We start from the raw sequence: 14,576 nt of genomic DNA, 5'->3' as shown, positions 1-14,576 counted from the left end.
AACTGCTGGGCCACCTCTCAGCCCCTCCACCTTTATTTCCTACGACATAGATCTCTCATGTGATCTAGAAGCATATAGAATCCGCTAGGCTGACCAGCCAAGGAACCTGAGGGATCCTTCTACTTGTACCTACCCGCCCCCCACTAGTGCTGGGGTTATAGGAGCCTGCTGCCACCCTTGGCTTTTTGCTTGGGTTCTGGGGATCCTTCCTCACATCCTCAAGCTTGATGAACAGACACTGTATCACTTAGCCATGACCCCCAATCCTCTGCACACCCCTTTCCTGCCAGCACTCGGGAGGCACAGGCAGGTGGATCTCTGTGAGTACAAGACCAGTCTGGTCTAAAAAGCAAGTTTCAGAATAGCCAGGGCTGTTACACAGAGAAACCTTATCTCAAAAAAAAAAAAAAAAAAAAAAAAGATAAATTAAAAAACAAAACAACAAAAAGAAAAACACTAAGGCACTGGAGTTAGATGCTCATGGCTGAGCTTGCCTCAGCATCAGACCACTATCTGGGTGTGACTCGGTGTGGCTGGGGTGTCCATGAGGCTCATTGGAAAGTGCTGTATCTCTGCCAAACGCTGTCAGTTCTATTTCTACCTCATTAATGATGGCTGGAATATGAAATTTGGAAAAAAAAACGGGCAGCAGACCATTCCTCACTGACTCTCGTTCATCGTCAAGTGCTGGCTGTGTTTCATTCTGAACTTATCACTCTCTCCCACCTTTCAGTATAAATTTATTCCACTGAGTCCAGGAAAAATGATATAAATTTTCATTAAAGAAAACACCATATTATGACAGCACTAAATGAATCATCCGCAGTCTCTTTTTAAAGGCTTGATTTATTTTCTGCACTTGGGAGACACGTTGTAAAAATATTTCCACTAACAAGCATGAAATATTGCAATACATATTTTTATACATACTATATTTGGCGGTGTAATATTTTTCATTTTTGTGTGTATCTGCACTAACGTGTTTATGTATTGTGAGACTTTCAGGTAATTTCTTGATCACATTTGCTTCCTTGATTAAAGAATACACTCGAGAGCAAATTGCCCCAAAGAGCTCTGATGAGCATCAAAACCATCTAGCTGAGGGCAATATTTTCCTGAAGTGACTCATACTCCCACCCTTCTGCAGGGCTTTCTTCACCCGGTGACACAGCGCCGTGTCATTGACATGCAGGCCATTTCACTCAGCCTTGAGCAAACACACGGGCGGAGCTGTGGAGGCACAGAGTGCTTTTTCCATCTAGAAGACACGGTTTGTATGCGTATGTAAGCAGAGCTAAGGTGAATCTAGAAAGCTGCTGCTCCCTCCGTAAGAGCCAGGTTTGAAAACCTGTCATAGCACCAAGTGACTTGAATACCCAAATCCCTGGCAGAGAGTTTTTAAGCTGTGTTTGCAAGGCGATCAATGCTCCTCTCATCGACTTCCCTCAGCCGCAAAGCCAGGATTACACACGTTGTGAAGCTGTATGCCCAGGGTCGTCCAATCTGATTTCCTTGTCAGCATTAAAAAGGCCGCGTTCGACTGTAAACTGGAGGTTAGGAAAGTCGAACTGCATCAAATTTGTACTTCCACTAAGCCTGGGTGCTGAACCCAAGCACTGTGGTACATTCCTAGTGCCGTGGGAGGGCTACGCGGGCTAAGACAGACTGTGTGTGTGTGAGGCATCTCAAGAGATGGCAGAGATGCCAAAGACGAATTAGAGATGCCTTGCGTACATTTGTGCAACTCCCAAGACACTTCCAAGTGAGTCAGGGCTTCACTTGGCTCACTTGAAATGCCAAGTAAGGAGATGGTTCCTTGCCCAAATGCAGGGATTGACTCTGACCCTTATAGATTTAAAACTGTCTTAGTATTCATCACTGGAGAAAAATGGGTAGTTGGAAGGCCAAAAAAAAAGAAAATCAAAAATCTGGTGACGGAAAAATTAAAAGTAAATTCAAGGGTTTATTCTACCGTATTCAGTTGAGGAGCCCTGAAGGTAGGTGGTTTTGATGTGCAGTTAGCCCAGAATCTTCTCTTCCATGGGCTATCTAGTGATTCAGTGTGGCAGCTTCGGCTCTTCCAGTAGTTCAGTCTTTATATGCACATGTGTCTGGGCATGCACTCTACTGTGTGTCTCTCCGTCTCTCTGTAGTGTTAGTGTGGTGGTCTGGGTGAGAATGACCCCCATGGGCTCATGTAGTTAAACGTCTTGTTCCCAGTTGATGGACTGTTTGGGAAGGATTGAGAGTCGCGGCCTTGATGGAGGATGGGTGTCATTGGGAGTGAGCTCTGAGGTGTCTGGCTTTCCCTTCTGCCTCCTGCCTGCAGCTTGGGGCGTTTGCTCCCAGCTACAGCTACAGCTCCATGCTCCCTGCCATGATGATCCCGGGCTAACTTTCTGAAACTGTAAGCGTCCCCCTAAGTGAATGCTTACTTTTATAAGTGGCCTCGGTCATGGTGTTTCATCACAGCAACAAAACAATGATGAAGTCACTTAGAGAAGGATGGAAGGAAAGAATCTTATCCCCAAAGGTTTTCCCCTCCACTCCCATTTAAGGATGGAGATCACATTGCTTTATAACCGGGACTTCAGATTCATCCTTAAGCGGCTAGAAACATACCCCAGTTGGGGAACACTTGCCAGGCAGGTCAGCATCTCTGGGATCAATCTTGATCTGGTGCTGGGGAGAGATTTTTAAAAGATCATGTAAAGTAAGCCATTTATTTCCTACCAAGACTAGATAAATGACCTCGTAGCCACAAGCCTTTCCAACACAATTTTCTCCAAAGCCAGGCTTGTCATATTGCCCCTGTCACTGTTAAGAATACCATTCTATCTCCCTCTCAAGTATACTGGACTAGGGCATCGGCTTTCATTTTCCTTTTCCTAAACACTGTCCAGGGTAATAAAGTCTGAGATGCAAGGAGAAGCCACTCTATACCAAAGGCTCATGGGCAGAGCTATGCCCGACCTAATCTGTTTCCAGATCCCAAGCTTACCATGTAAGTTAGTCTGCTGGATCTACGCGGTAGTTAAGACATAAACGTGTTGCCAAGTTGCCTACTAGGGGACCACTTTCCTCATGAAAGATCAGCTGTGCTGGAATTCGTTTCTCTGAGAGTGGAGATGAACAGCCAAGTCTAAACTAATCTAATGACCTCTCTCCTCCTTTGAGTCACTTCCATCAAAATTTTAAAAATTAGGGAAATATTTCCCGCTATGAACTCTAAGACCAGTTCAGCCCTACTCAATACAGCACCAGACACACCTCTGTTTTCCTTTTTCTCTTTCTAGCCCAAGAGACGGAAGACGCACATTTTCCTGGTCCTCCCTGGTAACTAAATGGTTAACTAACTCCCAGTTAACCATGATATAGCAAATGGAAGTATTTTTGGAAGTGTTAGTTTATGTTTGATAAAGTGACTTTTCTCCCAAGCGAATGGATTCCCAGATATTTGAAAATTAAACTGGAACTAATTTTTCCTGAGTGTAAAGCAATGGTGTCCTGATACGGACGCCTTTCCTCCTGGAACCTTCTCTCTAAACATATCTTACTTTGGAGGAAGTTTTGTTTTTATAACTCAGTGCCCTTGATTCAGTGATAGTCTAAGGAAATGTCCTGAAGTAATCTGATGAAGGGAAGGAGGAGGAGACACCCCTGTTTAACCTCCAGACTATGCTAATCAGGAGGGGGTGGACTCACCCTGATGAATTATGGAGCTGCTGTCCCAGCCCAGTGGGACTGTTTCCAGGGCATGGCTGAGCATTGATCCCAAGGGTGCTCTGGAGAGTCTGCAGTATCTGGTTTCAGGGCATCTGTCAATGGGAATCAGAGTTTGGAAGAAAACCACATTTTCTATCCTTTCAAATAAGAAACATCCCTCTCTGCTACTTTCGCTTGACTTGTTTTAGCTAGGTAAACACCGAAGACCAATCTGGAAAAAATAATTGTTAATAAAAAAGAGCTACGATGTGAAGAGAAGTTCATTTCATTGAAATATGCACTTTAAAGGGACCATTTTGACACAGCAAGGGAAAAAAAATACGCGTTGTCTTTCTAAAGCCTGAACGTGCTAAGATATTATTATACACAACATAAAGTTAAAGCTGTCTGAGCAGGGAAACTAGAAAGCATTGGCGGTCACTCAACCCTGAATGCTTAGGACATGTCATTTCTTTTTACAGCAACCATATTCAGTAATAAAAGATCAAATGCTTCTGGTTACTGGACTGAAAAGAATCAAATTCTCCAAACTTTTTAGCACTTCATGTTCCTTGAGTACTGGCTGTCAGCTATAGCTCATTGAGTCAGCAGATTCGCCAGGGTCTATAAATTGCAGCCAAAGCAAAGTGCTGCTGATATTCTCTTAAGATTTATTTTATATGTATGTGTGTTCTTTGCCTGCTTGCATGTAGGTGCACCATGGACATGCCTGATGCCCAGGGAGACCGGAAGAAGATTTCAGATCCCTTAGAAATGGAGTTGCAGACCGATGGAGGCCATCGTGTGGGTGCCGGGTATTGAACCTGGGACCTTTGTAAGAGGAGCAAGTGTTCTTAACCACTTAACCCTGGAGCCCCAAGCTCCTGATTTTTTTGTTATTGTTGGTGGTGGTGGCAGTTCATTCAAAGTAAATGGCATCAGACTGAGACCCACTGAATTATTGTTCCTTAAACTCTTTCTTGTACATAGACATATTCAAAGGAACATATACTCTCACTATTCTGCCAGTTTTTCTACAGTAACCTATTTAGTACTTCTGATATTGTTCCGGTAGATGGTGAAGGGCTCTCTAACAAGTCGAAGCAGGGTAGACACGGCACCCACAGGTTTTACCCTTTCTCCTTCCTTTTCCCTTGCTAAACCATTACATTCCTAAAGCTAGCCCCCAGGGGCCATTCCCTTAGTTGGCCACTGACTCATTCCTGAGACTAATCACCAAGGTCCAACTATCAAAACACCAACATCCAGCAATCAAAATTCATTATTTGGCTACACCGGTTAATCTGTCCAATCAGGACTTACCAACTCATCCTAACACAGACTTTCCCTTTTTCTCGTTAGAAACACACCTACTGTGTGCCTTTGTCCAACATCCCCCCCCCACCACCACCCCCGCCATCTCCCCACCCTACCCCCACCCCTGCCCACTTGTCCCTCCAGGGTAATAAATCTCCTTTGTGCTGAAAACTTGGTGCTGTGGGATGTTCTGTATGTTAAATTTGTTGCTCTAATTGGTTAATAAATAAAACACTGATTAGCCAGTAGCCAGGCAGGAAGTATAGGTGGGACAAGAAGAGAAGAGAATTCTGGGAAGTGGAAGACTGAGGCAGAGAGACGCCTCCAGCTGCCGCCATGAAAAGCGAGATGTAAGGTACCAGCAAGCCACAAGCCATATGGTAACTTACAGACAAATAGATATGGGTTAATTTAAGATAGAAGAACTAGATAACAGGAAGCCTGCCACGGCCATACAGTTTGTAAGCAATATAAGTCTCTGTGTTTACTTGGTTGGGTCTGAGCAGCTGTGGGACTGGTGGGTGAGAGAGATTTGTCCTGACCATGGGCCAGGCAGGACTGGAGAAAACTCCAGCTACAAGTTGGTGTCTGGGTGTATGCTGTACTGACTCCAAGGAGCTCCCTTACAGAGGGTTCATGGACTGGAAGAAGGAAGATTGGTTCCCAGTGTGGTGATATAACAATGTGTTAAGACCTTTAAGATGTGGGATCTAGTGGGACATCATTAGGTACCGGAAGTGTTACTTTAGAAGGGATTAATGTCTTTCTCATGGGACCCCAGTTGTTCGTTGGGAATGAAGTTGTTGTAAAAGAGAAAACCCAAACCATCCCTGCTCACTGGGTTCTTATCCACATACATCCCTTGGTTACATGAGCTTCTGCCATGATGTGAGGCCAAGGAGACCCTCACCAGAGCCAGATATTGGACAGACACACGGTCTAATATTGTGAACTAAGTAAACTTAGTTTCTTCAGGTTTTGTTTACCATTGAGTATTTGAGAAGGTGGACTGAACTTTCTTTGGCATCTGTGCTGGAAACATGGTTTCAACGGGGCACAGGATGAGACTAGAAGAGACGGAACAAGAAGATGGAGTTAGATAATTGAGCATTTAGGTAATGACAAGACACATTTCGTTACAGGGTTTTATTGGATTTTTCTTCTTTTGCTTTAGACAAAAGTAGAGTACTGTAGTTGTTCCAGGCACGTTACAGACAGTATGTGTAGATAGTTCTAACACTTATCCCTGTACTCAAGGTGATCACACAACCTACAGAACCAGGAAACAGAGTTGAACCTTGACCCCAGAGGATGTCATCTTGAAGTCTACCCACTTGCCCACTCTCTTAACTATCTCCTACCCCTTCCTAAGGGGTGTTGAGTGGGGAGCTTCCAACGCCACTGGAAATGGTTGACCAAATGTAGTGTAGGTACTCAGTTACTAAGTTCTCTTTACCATCTATCAGATAAAATAGAAATCTGGTGACTGGGGAGACGGCTCGAGTGTAAGAGCACTTGCTGCCCAAGCATGAGGGCTTGAGTGTGAATCTCCAACACACGTGTGAAAAAAGGTGGATGTGGTCACATGGATGTGGAAACCCAGCCCTGAGGGAGGGAAAGAGTCTGACAATGCTTCAGTCATCAAAACCAAAAGGGAAGGCTGGAGAGATGGCTCAGCAGTTAAGAGCGTGGATGGCTCTGGCAGAGTACCTAGGTTCGGATCCCAGCACCCGCACTGGGCCTCTGTCAACTCCAGTTTCAGACAAACTGATGCTCTCTTCAGGCCTCCACCAGCACCTGCCCTCAGGTGGTACATACAAACATGCACTGAGGCTCACATAGACACATAAATAAGTATTTTTCAAAAGGCCAAAATGGGACTTGCATGGGCCTGTGGGTGGAAGTGCTCAAGAGGGCTAACCCTCACAGCTACAGCCAATTATTTCCAATACAGCAACTGAACTCCTCTGTGATGGAAGAAGAGTCTGTCCAGCAAAGAGTACTGGACAATTAGATACGCACATTAAAAAAAATGAGGCTATATCCTAACTCAATACATAACATATATATAAAAACTATTTGAAGCTGACCAGAGAGCTAGCCAGGGTGGTATGTGCCTATAATCCCAACTAGTCCAGAAGCCTCAGTGAAAGGAACACTTGAGCCCAGGAATGTGGGATGAGCCCAGGGTACAGGGACAGCTCATCTGTATCAAAATCTGTAACAAAATAAAATGGAGAAAGAAAGCCAAATGCAAGGCAAAAGTATGAAACCATAGAAAGCATAAGTGTAAGTCTTTCTGATCCTGGATTAGTTGATGGTTTCATATATATACATATGTATATATGTGAAATATATATCAGAGATAAGAAAAGAGAAAGAAAACATAGATAATATTGAACATCAACTTTTCAAAACTTAAATACAACAGAGGTATGATATGTGAAGTGTTAAGACCTCTAATTCCAGGTCTCAAGAGGCATAGCCAAGTGGTTCTCTGTGAGTTGAAGAGCAGTCTGATCTAGAAACCATGTTCTAGAGCAACAGGAGCACACAGTGAAACCCTGCCTCAAAAACAAAAAGAAAGAAGAGTAAAAATGATCCCCAGAATGGGAGAAAAAAATTAAATCATATATCTGAGAAGTGACATGTTGAGAATGCATAAAGAACTCTTATAAGTCAATAATAAATAGGTAAATGACCTAACTTAAAACCAAGAAGATTAGAATAGATATTTCTCCAGAGAAGAAATACAAATGGCCAATACACGAGAAAAGATGTTTTGCATGCTTGTTCAGCAGGGAAATGAAAACCAAGCCCACAGCAATATACCATCATTTTATTTCAACAGGGTGTTATGGTTGCTAGAATTTTAAAAATTGTTGTCAGGCATATAGACAAACTGGAACCCTCAACCTGCTACTAGGGGAAAAAAAAGAAATGTGTGCATTATCATGGGAGCTACCTCAGGGCCTCATATATGGTAGACAAAGAGTCTACCATTTAGCTATATCCCAGACTAGGAACATAAATCATTAAAGCCACTGTGGAAAATGATCTTCTGGCTTCTCAAATGATAAACAATAGGATGACTATATAACCCAGAAATTGCACATCTATGTGTCTACCTATGAGAATTGAAAAGAATTACCCACATAGTGACTAGTACATAAATGTTCATGGCAATATTATTCATAATACTTAGAAGGAAGGAGAACAATGCAAGGTCTATAAAGTGATGAATAAACAAAGTATGGCATAAGCTATTAGGGGATATTACTATGTGATAAAATACCAATACATACCACAGCTTAGAGGAACCTTGAAACATAATAATAAATGGAAGGTGACAAAGGACCACATGCTGCATTATTCCATTTACAGTAAATATGTAAATAGCAGTATAAGCAAGATATAAGATAAGTAAATATAAGCAGATACAAAAATGAGCATTGCCTAAGGCCGGAGAGAACACGGACAGTGAGAGATGATAGTCAAGAAGAGGGGTGTGTCTTCCTCTCTCTCTCTCTCTCTCTCTCTCTCTCTCTCTCTCTCTCTCTCTCTCTCTCTCTCGCGCGCGCGCGCGCGCGCGCGCGCGCGCACACGCATGTGTGTATGTGTGTGTGTGTGTGTATGTGTGTGTGTGTGTGTGTGTGTGTGTAAACTGTCTAGCTATGTAGCCCAGGCCATCCTTCACCTCATGACGGTCCTGTGCTAGCCTCCTGGCAGGATTTCTCTTGCAGACAAAGACAGTGTTGTAAAGTTAGATTGTGCCCTCGGCTACACAACACTGTAAATATACTATAATTTATTGCGTAAGACATTTTAACTCTGAGTTCTGACATATGATTTACATCATAAGGGTTTGTGTGTGTGTGTGTGTGTGTGTGTGTGTGTGTTTCTTTTAAAGATTTGTACATAGTTCCTGTTCTCATAGTGTTTACCTTCTAGAGGGGGTTCTAGTATATCAGGTAGGGATCAGTGTTGTAAAGAAAATTACAGGTGAGAAGGCGGCAAGGGGAGACTATGGTGGGATACTGCTCCATAAATATCGTCAGTGAGGGGGTTTCTAGAGAGCTGAACTGAAACCATCATATGGTGTAGGGACTGTTATAATCGAATATTCTTGTTTTTGTTGTTTTTCTTTTCTTTCTTCTTGGGTCAGGCTCTTGTGTAGACCTAGATGATCTCCATCTCACTATGGAGCTGATGCTGGCTTTGAACTCCTGATCTTCCTGTGTCTGCCTCTCAAGTGCTGGGATTAACAGGCATGAGACACCAGACCCTTCAGGTAGAACTTTATGTTTTATCTGGAGTGAGATGAGATGCTAGTTAGAGGTGCCACAGCAAAACCTCTCAGGCTGTGATTTCTGTTCAAAAAAGATCACAGCTCCTTGCTGTGTCATGACTAAGTCACAGGTGGGCAGGAGGGGAAGCTAAGAGACTAACAAACACACTCATTCCGGAATCGGGACCAAAGAAACAGCCCAGATGTCAGGATGAACTCGATCACTCAACACAACCTACTTGTTATCACAATAAACAAGATGGATTATATTAGCCTTTCATCAAAAAATAAAAGTAAATAAAGAGGAAAAGTGTTATTTTATTTGAGACACGGGCTCGCTATGTAGGACCGACTGGCATGGAACTTTCTTTGCAGACCAGGCTGGCCTCAAACTCACAGAAATCCTCCTGACTCTGCCTCCTGAGTGCTGGGATTAAAGATATGAACTATTATAATGGCATAATTTTTAAATGGTGTGTGTGTGGGGTGGGGGTATGCTCGCGCACACGTGCGCGCAAGTAAGTATAGATGTCTACAGCATCCAGAAGAGGATGTTGGAATTAGAATTACAGGCAGTTGTGAACCATCATGTGGGTGCTGAAAACCAAACCGGAGTCTCTTGCAAGAGCACTATGTGCTCTTAAGTGCTGAGCCATCTCTCTAGCCACAGATCCTGGCAACTTTCAGCCTGATGACAAACCAGTTCTTGAACCCATTTTCTGGTGTGTTCATCTTTTTGTTTATTTTCCTGAAGGGAGCAGGTGACCATGTTAGGGATCCAATCTAGAGCTTCTATAGGCTAGGCAAGCATTCCATCTACCATTAACCTATACACCCCAGCTTACATTTCTCTTTCTGATTTAATCTTTTCTCAGGTCTTTCTTTCTTTGTTTATTTTGTGGCCATCAGAGTAGGGCGCATGCACGCCCCAGCTTGCAGGATGCCTTCATTAGTCAACTTGAAGAAGTCAGTTCACCGTGAGAATCCAAGAGATTGAACTCAGGTTGTCAACCATGGTGGAAAGCTCCTTTACCTGCTCAGATATCTCAGCAGCTCCTTAGACATCTCACCAGCCCAATCTTTTCCTTTTAGCAGTCTTTTTTTTTTTTTAAATCACTTTTAGGTTCACAGAAAAACTGAGTAGAAAATACAGGGTTTCCATATATCCCTTATATTCAAACACCCAGCAGCCTCTCGTTATCAATATCCCACCCAAAGTAGCACTTTTGTTATCACTGATAAGCTTAACATACCAGAAGTCCACAGTCTCATCAGTTCATTCTTGATATTGAATAGTCTATGTTTCTATTCAGGTCTGGGTAAGTCTTCAGTATATATGACAGTGGACATCTATTTCATATACATATTTAAGCTCTCAATACAGCCTGATGGGATGCCATGTACTCAGATCTGCTGCCCATTTGGCTGTGTGTGCTGTGTTTTGTTTTCTTGTTGCTGAGTTCTAAGCAGTATTTGTAGGGTTGTGAGCCTCTGTGTGTTTGCAATGCCCTGTATTGGAGGATGTGTCTTTTGTAAACGTGGCATCTCAATCTGTGTTTTCTCTTCTCATCCTCTTTGTACTTCCTCATTTTTTCAAAGCTTGAGGTGTTAGTTCACTGATGTGACATGCGAATGGGAGAATTTAACTATTTCTCCATAAAATGCACTTTATCCTCTACATATTAATTGAAGCCATGCTAGTCCCAGTCACCATCTGGCACCTCAAATGTAATTCCTTCTAAGTACCGAGAGTGATTTTACACTCACCTCTTTACAAGTCTGGGTAACTAGATTTCTCTTGAAAAATAGGCCTGTTATTCACCACCCTCTGAACCTTGAATGTGTGATGCAAACACTAAAGAAATCTCCTCACTTTTTCCCAATGTGTATGCTCCTTTTTAATGTCCTTTTCTTGATCCCGTTCCCCATTTGCTCCAGCAGTTTCCCCATTCCCTGCAGAACTATAAAATAAAATGTGTACCTTAATTTCACAACCGAGGTGGAAAAAGAATTGGATGCAGTTGCTTTCACATCAAATACAGTGCTGGCGCCAACAGCAAGGCGAATTCATTTGCTCATTCGTATAATCATTTTCCAGTATTAGCATCTTATGTGCTAAGAAGCGAGTCATGGAGGTTGATGAAAAGGAAGCTGGCAGGGGGGAATTTACTTAGACTTTCAAATAGCTTGAAAAGCTGAAGCCTAAGTTTGAGGCTCAGGGGGACGCTCTGCTCACCAGGTGTGTCTGCGGAAGTGCTGAGACACATGGAATTACAACGTCTCCCGCCTCTTCAGGGTGTTCAAGGAAATCAAAGAACTAAGGAAACCATTATTGTCCAGGAAACAATGTTGTCTTTGAAAGCCTCATCACTGAAGGCAGATGAAAAGGCCAACAACTAGGCACAGGTGGTGAAATCCAGATGTTTCACCTGTTCAGCATGAGCCAGAGGATGCCATGTACATGAAAATGATGAAAGACAGCCTGCTAAGAGTTCGCACTTCAGATTCTAAGAATAATGTTCTTATTCAACAGACATTTATACACGCTCTACCTTGGGCGAATCAGTTCACATAGCAAGAAGAACACTCAGATGGAGACATCACAGATAAGATCAGCTACATGCAGGAAAAGAGCAAAAGTATTTGTATGAGTTCTTCGGAGGACAAAGCCTCCTGAATTAGTAGGTATGGCCAGCCAGGCCTTATGGGAATAAAGATGCTGACGTGTGGACATGTATTGTTGGCTGTTTTTTTTTTTTTTTTGCTCTTAACTCTTTTAAGGGGACCACCACCCAGCTCCCAAATAAATCACACACAGAGGCTTATTTTTAATTATAAATGTCCGGCCTTAGCTTGGCTTGTTGTTAGCCAGCTTCACTAACTTAAATTACCACATCTAGCTTTTGTATCTGGGCTTTTCCTTTTCTATTCTTGTATACCTTTCAGTATTTCTTATTCTGTGGCTCTTTGTGTAGCTGGGTGGCTGGCCCCTGATGTCCTCCTCCTTCTCTGGCTACTCCTTCTTCTTCCCAGATTTCTCCTTCTGTTTATTCTTTCTCTGCCTGCCAGCCCCACCTATCCTTTCTCCTGCCTTGCTATTGTCTGTTCACTCTTTATTAGACCATCATGTGTTTTAGACAGGCACAGTAACACAGCTTCACAGGGTTAAACAAATGCAACAAACACAAAAATAACACACCTTAAAATAATATTCCCCAACAAACACAGGTGGACAGCATGGTTAGGATGGAAGGACAACCTGAGGGAAGATATGGGTGTTAATGTCCATGTCCTCTGGTGCTGTGAGAGGAAAGATTAGCTGGGGTTCCGACATACAGCAGGATGTGAGGGAACATGGACAAACACAAAGGCTCTGAGCATCAAGACTAACAATATATTCTGCCTACTGTTGTATAAAAGTTACCCATAGACTAATAGCTTCAGACAACAATCAACGTTTCATAGTAATCTTTGACGGTCCGCCATCCTGTTGCAGTTTTGTTGGGTTTCAGGTTTCTCATAAGGCAGCAATCAAGGTTTCCTGAGTCCTGTCTGCAGGGTCTAAGATGTGTCTGTGACTGAGCATCCACTTCTAAACTCAAGGGACTGTCAGTCAAAGACCTCAGTTCACTTCCATGTGAGCCTCTTCATGGCAGGTGGCTTCACCTACAGCTGAGGGGAGGGATAGGGAGAGAGAGAGAGAGAGAGAGAGAGAGAGAGAGAGAGAGAGAGAGAGAGAGAGAGAGAGAGAAGCTGTCTTGTTTTTATAATTTGGTGCTGGCCACAGCACATCATTGCTTCTGCCATATTCTGGTCTCAGAGACCAATCCTCTCACACTGTGGAGACATACAAAGGAGTTGAGGACATTTTGGCCATCTTGGTGTCTAAGTATGACAACTATCACTTTAGTTGTGTGCACACGAGAGTCATGTGTCTCTGAGTGTGTCATTCATGTTGTAATTGCATCTAGTCTTTGAGCAATAGAGTACAGGAACAAGTAAAGAAAGTCTCGTGGCCCACCAGATAGATTTAGTGGCATTTGAACATGTGCTTGATGAATGGCAGGAAGAAGATGCATCAGGGCGAACAGGTGGTAAGCCAGCCTTGGTGTTCACCAGAACTAGGACAGACTCAGCTGGCAGAGTGGAGACAGTGGGGTGGAAGAGAAAAACCCGAAGCTCAAAACAGCCCCAAAGCTGGGGCAACAGAACCTACCAGCCATCTCCAGACTAGTTCAAGTAGAGATCTGAGAGTTCCCTTCTTTCAACAAACATTGTAGTATCTCCTCCGCGTCAGGCACTTTGCCGGAGATAAGGCCTCAGCACTGCAAAAGCTTGGGGGAAAGATAAGTCAACAGAAGTTGATGTTGCAGACAATAAGAAGTACGTTCTTGGGGAATCAAAAAAAAAAAATGTGTTCTCTCTGGGCTGGGGAACCTAAGGGTGAGTTGCCGCTTTGGCAGGTGGGATTTCACCTAGAGAAATGGCTCCTGGACTGAGTCAGGAAAGAAAGTTAAGATGAGCTGTGAGAGCTTCACAAGCACAGACAGCATCTTGCTCAGCGATGCAGAGCTCTCCAGCGAGGCTGTGATTTCCCAGGGAGCGTACATTATGGGGAAGAAAGGAGAAGGGGCCGAACAATGCAAGATATAACTGGTGCGCAGTTGGAGGAAAGGGAATTGAGACAAAGAAGACAGATTTGGACAGGAAAAGGGGTAAGAGAGACATTGGTGCTGAGAACCAAAGACATAAGCCAGGGGTTCCACACAGGCTGAAATGTGTCAGGAAAGGGAATGGAGATAAGCTAGAGATGTCCACCAGGTTCAGCCACGGGGCTACATCGGCAAAAACAGACACAGTCCCTAGCATGGAAAGTTGCAGGCGAGCAGAAGGCAAGAGAGTGCAGACATTCATCATCAAACGTGACAATGAGAGGAGGAAACAGAAGGTGCTGGAGCTGGGGAGGATGTGGGCCGGCTGGACACTGCAGATACAGCGGAATGGAGAGTGGAAGAGGCAATGGTCTCTCTGAGATAAGAAATGGGCTTGGAGTCTCACGGGGAAGACAGGCCTCCATGTGCAAAGATGAGAGAAGGGGAACCAAGCAAAAAAAAAAAAAAAAAAAAAAAGTTCCTGACGTAATAAGGGAGCTGCTTTGTGAAGGAGTTGCTGAGATAGTGTTCAAAAGGATGAGTTAGAAGCTCATGCTTGTATCATGTACCGTGTACCATGCACGTCTGTAATCCTGTTCCTGGGGGGTTAAAGC

General features: G+C 43.6%; 1 long non-coding RNA gene across 2 annotated transcripts in view; it reads right to left on the bottom strand.

Annotated features, from left to right (window-relative positions):
- Window positions 1–835: 835 nt before the first annotated feature.
- Window positions 836–14,576, bottom strand: part of LOC107402644 (uncharacterized) — a 135,441-nt gene continuing 121,700 nt past the window's right edge. For both annotated transcript variants that reach the window (XR_013046096.1, XR_013046098.1), the window contains 3 exons: window positions 6,009–6,089; window positions 3,706–3,818; window positions 836–2,682 (listed from right to left, as the gene is read on the bottom strand). This is a non-coding gene — a long non-coding RNA (uncharacterized LOC107402644). The remainder of the gene's footprint in view (window positions 2,683–3,705; window positions 3,819–6,008; window positions 6,090–14,576) is intronic.

This window comes from Peromyscus maniculatus, chromosome 19 (genome assembly GCF_049852395.1).
Source record: "Peromyscus maniculatus bairdii isolate BWxNUB_F1_BW_parent chromosome 19, HU_Pman_BW_mat_3.1, whole genome shotgun sequence".
NCBI classification, from domain to species: domain Eukaryota; kingdom Metazoa; phylum Chordata; class Mammalia; order Rodentia; family Cricetidae; genus Peromyscus; species Peromyscus maniculatus.
This window is presented reverse-complemented; position numbering and strand designations above follow the sequence as displayed.